We start from the raw sequence: 6113 nt of genomic DNA on the forward strand, positions 1-6113 counted from the left end.
ATAATCTAGAGCCTTGACAACCTATGTTTGGGTGGGAGGGGAAGATAGGAATGGAAAAATTAAGTGATGCTGCATTTCAAAAGCTGGAGGGTATAACTCTTTATGCATTTCCTCTTAACTGAGGAAGACAGATTACAAAGGCAGTTATGAAGATGCTTTCTATCCTCTATTTTATATGAAGACAGGGAAAAACTGAAGTTTTGATGTGTGCAATAGTTTCATAAAATAGTATCCATGACCCCATAACCCACATTAGGTTTTCTAAAATTTCTGGAATATGCTAAGTCTTAAGACTTCAAAACATGGTAATTAAAAATATACTATTTTATGGAAGCGCTGCATTACTGAAGTTTCATACATCTTCTAAGTCACTGCAGACATTAACACAAATGGCCATTTCTGGTCACTTAAGTATATTATATGACAAATAATTTGTCAATTTATTTGAATACTGGTTTATTACTAGTTTTTTTTTTTACAATTTGATGTCCTCATGATACAGTGGTGCTGTGTATATTTTTGACTCATTTGTTTGATTCTCTTTAACTAGTTTTGGGAAGTGGCAGACAGATCATATTTTAAACTAAAGTATATAAACATCATGTTTATACAAAAATACTGAACAACTGCTATGAACACTGTAACCCTCAGACAATTTGAGAAAGGCAAGAATAAAAAATTGCATTAGGTAACAATCAATATTCTCTATTTAACATTGTCTCTTCAGATATGCCTGAAATCCGGACAGGAAAATTTATGTCAGCTATCTTGAGTTTAACTGAAGAAAAATGCATTCCATATTTTTCAGACAATGGTTTATAGGGCTTACATGGTGATAAGTACTATTAATCAGAAAGGATGCGGGTCAGAATTTTTCTGTTAGTGGGTGGAACAAATTTCCTCAACTTCCAAAATTATCAGAGGATCAATTCAGTGGGATCAGGATAACCATTGTAGTATTTTTTTCCCCAGGGAATACTGGGGCTATAGGAGAAACTGGATAGAAAGCTGTCTGGAAAGTTCTCTCATTTGCTTTATTATGGAGAAAGACCATTGGCTTATCTGAACAGTCGTTCTCTGGGCGCTGCGGGAGAGTCCAAGCATGGGTTAACACAGTCTAACTGCCCTAGGACTGAGTGAGTTTTTCTTGACCACGGCTCCCTTTGCCTCGTGCAATTCAGTTTTAAAAACGAAGAAAGTCATACTGGACGGCTGGTCCTTAGTCCATTCAAGTTCATAGTCCTGACCATACATCAGGCCCTGGGTGGGGTTGGACTCTCCCGCAGCGCCCAGAGAATGACTGTTCAGGTAAGCCAACAGTCTTTCTCCTGTGTGCTGCTTGGATAGTCCAAGCATGGGACATACCCAAGCTATTGTGTTCCAGGGCGGGTAGAGTCCAGAGAGTCCGTAGTCTCCACGACCTTTTGCAAAATTTGTTGTCCGAAAGAGGCTTCTGCCGAGGCAAAGGTGTCAATCTTGTAGTTCCTGATAAATGCCGTGGGTGACGCCCATGTGGCTGCTCTGCAAATATCAAGGATGGAGGCCTGGGTCGTCCATGCTGCTGAGGTAGCAGTGCTCCTTGTTGAGTGCGCTGTCACACGGCGCGGCGCAATCTTGCCCTGATGTTCGTAGGCAAGTTTGATGCATGCCCGCAACCAACGCCCAATTGTGTGGGACGATACCTTGTGACCAATTGACCCAGGGTCGAATGACACAAAGAAGGATTCCGAATGTTGAAATTCCTTGGTCCTTTTTATGTAAATACGAACTGCCCTCCTTACATCCAGCTTATACCAAAGCTTTTCTTTTGGATGAGCGGGATTAGGGCAAAAGTTGGGAAGAATCACTTCCTGGGATCTGTGGAAGGGAGTGTTGATTTTTGGAATAAACGTGGGGTCAAGTCTCAATATGACCCTGTCAATATGTACAATGCAAAGGTCTTCCCTCACGGACAGCGCAGCTAATTCTGATATTCTGTGCGCCGAGGTGATGGCTACGAGAAAGGCAATCTTAATAGTCAAGTGATGGAGGCTTGTCTTCCATATAGGTTTGAAAGCTGCCCCCGTTAGAGCCCTTAGAACGAACGGCAGGTCCCAGGACGGGTAACGATGAACCACCTGAGGGCAGACATTCACCGCGCCCCTCAGGAAGCTCTTGACCTGTGGATGTTGACTCAAGGGTCTAGAAGTGTTACAGGTGAGAATGGTGGACAGGGCCGCCACCTGCCTTCAGAGTGTGTTGGGCGCAAAACCCCTGTCCAGACCCTCCTGGAGAAAGTCAAGTAATTGTGGCACTGAAGCCGAAATGTCTCTCACGCCACTTTTTTGACACCAGTTCGAAAAGGCGGCCCACGTGGCCTCATATATCCTATTAGTGGAAGGTCGTCTGGATGCCTGAATAGTTTTGATGACCTTGTCCGAAAGCTTCTGTTTCCTCAGGAGTTCCCCCTCAAGTGCCAGATGGCTAGTTGAAGCCACTGGGGATCCAGGTGACTGATGGACCCCTGGATGAGGGAGATTTGCTCCTGAGGAATCCTCCACGTTTTTTGAATGGAAAGACTGACAAGGTCCGCGTACCAGGATCTCCTGGGCCAGTGGGGTGCTACAAGGATTTTGTCGGCCCTCTCTGTCAGCAGCTTGGCTACTACATGTGGTATGAGCGGCAGGGGGGGAAATGAGTACAGCAGTCCTGAGGGCCATTTGCTCCTCAGCGCATCCGTCCCCTCCACCAGCGGTGATTGGTAATGAGAAAAGAAGCGGGGCAGATGTGTGTGGCAAAAAGGTCTACTTGTGGTTTGCCGAACCTCCTCACGATCTGCTTGAACAGATCTGGGTGTAGTTGCCACTCGGAATGGTCAATTGTCTGTCGACTCAGCCAATCCACTTCCTGGTTGTTGGACTCTGATATGTGGTCTGCCCTTATGGACGCCAGGTGTCGCTCCGCCCATCTGCCCAGGGACTCCGCCTCCTGCATGAGTCTCCTGCGTGCCGCCTTGCCTGTTTATGTGGGCTTTCGTTGCCACGTTGTCTGTTAGTAACAGTACATGAAGGCCCACAATCTGGGATGCAAACTGGCGTAGGGCAAGTCGGGCCGGTCTCAGTTCTAGCCAGTTTATGCTGTGAGCGGCCTCCCTTTGGTTCCACTTGCCCTGAGCGAGCTGGCCTTGGGAGCGCGCTCCCCATCCTTTCAGGCTGGCATCTGTTGTCACCACGATTCTGTCGGGTTCTTTGAATAGACAACCCTTCAGTACAGCCTTTGATTGCCACCAATGTAGGGAGCGGATCACTTTCGGCGGTAACCGAACGCGCCGTGGTGAGTTGCTGGCCTTCGCCCTCTGCATCGGGAGGAGGAACCACTGTAGTTCCCTGGAATGTAATCTTGCCAAGGAAACAACCTTCAGGCACGATATCATGATGCCTAGGAGTTGGGAGAGCTTGGCGATCACCACTGACCTGGACCGCTGGCAAAGATGCACTCTGCTGCGGAGGTTCTTCAGTCTGTCTGGTGACAGGAACACCTGGCAAGAGGTAGAGTCTATTACGGTGCCAAGGTGTTGGATGTGGGTGGTCGGCTCGAGATGGCTCTTCTCCCGGTTCACAGAGAACCCGTGTTGCTGAAGAGCCCTTACGGTCACCTGAACGTCTCGTTGGGCCTGGTCGCAGCTGGACAAGTGGATGATGATGTTGTCTAGGTAGCATTCTAGACGAATTGGCCGGTTCCGGAGGTGAGCCGCCACCACTGCCAGGATCTTCGTGAAGGTTCTGGGCGCGGACAAGAGGCTAAAGGGCAGAGCCCTGTACTGGTAGTGCCTCCCATCGTAGTGGAATTTCAGAAACCTTCTGTGCGCTGCGTGAATGGGAATATGCAGATAGGCCTTCCTCAAATCTATGGAGGTGAGCAGATCTCCCTGTCTTATGCAGTCTAGGATGGAGTGGAGAGACTGCATCTTGAACTGTTTGCAGGCCAGATACTGGTTCAAACGCTTCAGATCCAGGATGGCTCTCCACCCCCCTTGGGGACCAGGAAAAGAATGGAATAGAATCCCCCCTTTTCCTGCTCCTTTGGCCCTGGTTCTATGGCCCTTATTTGGTACAGATGGAGGATCTCCCTCTGCATGAGGTCCCTTTCCAGGGAGTTCTTGGGAGTCGGACACCGGATGAATGTCCATGGGGGAAAGGACAGGAAGTCCAAGACTAGGCCCTTCCTGACAGTGTTGAGGACCCACCTGTCTGATGTTATCTCCTCCCACCTGTCGGCATACAACTGGAGCCGACCACCTATGGGAGGGATCCTTTGATGGTCACTTTCCCTGTCAGAATTGGCGGGAATTCGCTCCGCCACGAAAGGGCTTCCGAAAGGAATGCTGCTGTTGTTGCCTCCCCCTTGACCTGTAGGAATTCCTATCCAGGCCTCTATCTCCAGTCTGGGTGTAGGGCCTCTGATAAGTAGAAGAGGTGGATGCCTGAGGAGGCTCCTGTGCTCTGTATGATTGTTTCCTAAAGGAACCTGAGCCCTTACGTTCGCCCTTCTTGAGGGTGGCTGGAAGAACCTTTCATTTGTCCTTCGTTTCGATGACAAACTTATCCAGTGCCTCTCCAAATAGATGGCCCCCTTTGAAAGGGGCGGAAGCGAGCTTCCACTTCGCCTTCATGTCTGCCTGCCAGTGGTGGAGCCACAGCAGGCGACGAGATGTGACATTCGACGCCAGAGCCCTGGACGCGAACTTAGCCGCATTCAAGGAGGCGTCCGCTGAGTATTCAACTGCGGTAATTATTTTATTGATGTCATGTTTCCAACGAGATCCCCCAGAAGGAAGTTTAGATCTCAGTTGGTGTAGCCACAGTAGGGATGCCCTAGTGAAAAAAGAGGCAGAGGTGGATGCCCTGACAGCCCAGGCAGCCACCTGGTGTGAATGTGACATGCCTTCTCGGATCTCTTGTCTTCGGCCTTGAGGCCTTCAAGAAGGTCAGCTGGTAAGTTCGAATTGGAAGTTAATGACACCACCGGGGCATCCACCTCTGGCAATTTCAGCACCTCCTCCATTCTACTTTCTACAGCCTAGAGAGACTTCTCTCCACCGCTGGGATTGGTGAGAGTACCTGGCTGGACCCACTGTCTTTGGACTATGTCCATGAATAAGTCTGGTACTGGAATTAGATCAATGGTAGGAGCAGGTTAAACAAGCCTTCCTTGTAGTCTTTAGTGGGCGGAGGAGTGACAGTAGCACCTTTAGGTGTGGAATCCAAATTGGTGGCCGCTTTGGCCTTGTGGAGAATAGTTTTAAATAGAGAGGGTTTGAACAACCCCGTAAAGGCAGGTTTATCTGGAGGAAGATCCTCGTCCTCTGATAACTCAAAGTCATCAATCTCGCCCTCTTCCCAGACCAACTCCTCAGTAGCCATGAGGAGCCCGGAGAGGGTGGCGCCTGGTCCCTTGCCTGTGCCGTGGAAGGCTTAGACTTGGGCATGCCAGTAACTCGGGTCTCCCTCTGCTTAATGCCCTCGGCAATGCCCTGAGAGATGGCCTGCGCAATCACCTCCCTCATCTCGGCTGACAGGGCCGGGCCTTTATCCTCCCTGGGGCGGGATGTAGATGGGGCAGAACACCTCCTGCCCCCTTGCAAGGGGTTTCCCTCCTCCTCAGGGAGCATGTCCTGAATGGGTTCTAATTCCTCCCTGATGGATGAGCTGGGAGTCAGGGTACCCCCAGGAGGCATCCGGGGAGGATTCCCTAGAGATCTCCCCAACTGATAGAGGCGACCTGTCCCTTTGGGGGGACCCAGGTTCCCTTTCCCCCTCCTGAACCGGGGTTGGTTCTGGCAATGGCTCCACATGATTGGGAGACCTATCATACCTGTGGGGTTGTGGGGCTTTCTGCCTGCGAGGCCCCTCCTTGGTTTTGTCAGTGCCCCCTGAGGGGTCTGGGGATGCCCTCCTAGAGCTGCTCTTGCTTCCCTTACTCCCGTTAGGGGGAAGATCTAGCCTGCTCCGCTTTGAGGAGGGCCCAACCTGCACGTCTTGTGCCCCCAAACCTTTGTCTGCCACACTAGCCTGCTGGACACAGTAGGGACAGACAGAGCAGGTGAGGATTGAAGAGGAGTGGTGACAGGGTGG

Source organism: Natrix helvetica (genome assembly GCF_964273705.1).
Source record: "Natrix helvetica genome assembly, chromosome: 1".
In the NCBI taxonomy this organism is placed as follows: domain Eukaryota; kingdom Metazoa; phylum Chordata; class Lepidosauria; order Squamata; family Natricidae; genus Natrix; species Natrix helvetica.